This window comes from Scylla paramamosain, unplaced genomic scaffold (assembly GCF_035594125.1).
Source record: "Scylla paramamosain isolate STU-SP2022 unplaced genomic scaffold, ASM3559412v1 Contig82, whole genome shotgun sequence".
Taxonomy (NCBI): domain Eukaryota; kingdom Metazoa; phylum Arthropoda; class Malacostraca; order Decapoda; family Portunidae; genus Scylla; species Scylla paramamosain.
In genome coordinates this window covers 337,501-338,537 of record NW_026973747.1, presented here as the reverse complement: position 1 = coordinate 338,537, position 1,037 = coordinate 337,501, and the positions used below count along the sequence as shown (strand labels likewise).

Sequence of the window (1,037 nt, the reverse complement as noted above, 5' to 3'; positions counted from 1 at the left end):
TAATCTCCTGACCTAACTAAACTAACCTTCTTTCCCCAAAATGCAGATAAACCTTTAAAATTTACCATCAGCATTATAAATTTAGTTGCATATATCCACTGTTCAAATTACAATAAGACCGATTTAATGAGATTTAATTTTGTGTTTTGAGTTTTATTTAAAATATGTTTTTTTTTCTCTAATTTGTAGTTAACATTTTTAAATGCTTGGCAAGTCTCTCTCTCTCTCTCTCCCCACACACCTCCAGGGGCTTCCTCAAGATTGAAAGATTAACTATTTACCCACAAGAAGACCTCTCACACCCTTCTCAAGCTCCCAGGACCCCCTTAGAAGACATCCACACCCATAAGACCCCAACACACCTCCAGGGGCTTCCTCAAGATTGAAAGATTAACTATTTACCCACAAGAAGACCTCTCAGACCCTCCTCAAGCTCCCAGGATCCCTTAGAAGACCCCCACACACCCCCAGCGGCTTACCTCAGGGGAGAACGGGTCATGTTGATTGTGTTTCTCTGCAGTGACGACAGAGTGGTTGTTGACTTGGGTGTGGTGGGCAGGCTGGCTGGTACGCTTTTCCTGTAAGATATAGGGGCTGTTAGTGGTAGTAGTAGTAGTAGTAGTAGTAGTAGTAGTAGTAGTAGTAGTAGTAGTAGTAGTAGTAGTAGTAGTAGTAGTAGTAGTAGTAGGTGGTGGTGTGTCTAGAAGTGTTTGAGGATATTTTGGTGTGTTTTGAAGGAGTTTGTATGTTGTAATGTGTTTTTAATGTGTTGTTGTGTGTTTGCAGGTGTGTTGGGGTATTTAAGGGGTGGGCAGACTGGTGGTGCCTTCCCCCAGCAAGTTACAGAGGCTATTAACATAAGAGTAGAAGATAAGGCAAGTTACAAGCAAGCCACCCACAAAATGAGGCCTCCCTTAAGATTACTACCCTCCCATAAACCACTCGGTAAACACACACACACACACACACACACACACACACACACACACACACACACACACACACACACACATACACACCTGTTGGACATAGCAAGG

The 1,037-nt window shown here is 42.8% G+C and overlaps 1 protein-coding gene across 1 annotated transcript in view; it reads right to left on the bottom strand.

The window, feature by feature from the left end:
* Positions 1-467: 467 nt before the first annotated feature.
* Positions 468-1,037, bottom strand: part of LOC135098806 (calpain-A-like) — an 8,640-nt gene continuing 8,070 nt past the window's right edge. Inside the window, exons 8-9 of the mRNA XM_064001198.1 lie at positions 1,020-1,037; positions 468-578 (exon numbers count right to left, since the gene is read on the bottom strand). The exon at positions 1,020-1,037 is cut by the window's right edge and continues 61 nt beyond it. The gene's annotated coding sequence lies outside the window, so the exon portion shown is untranslated. The remainder of the gene's footprint in view (positions 579-1,019) is intronic.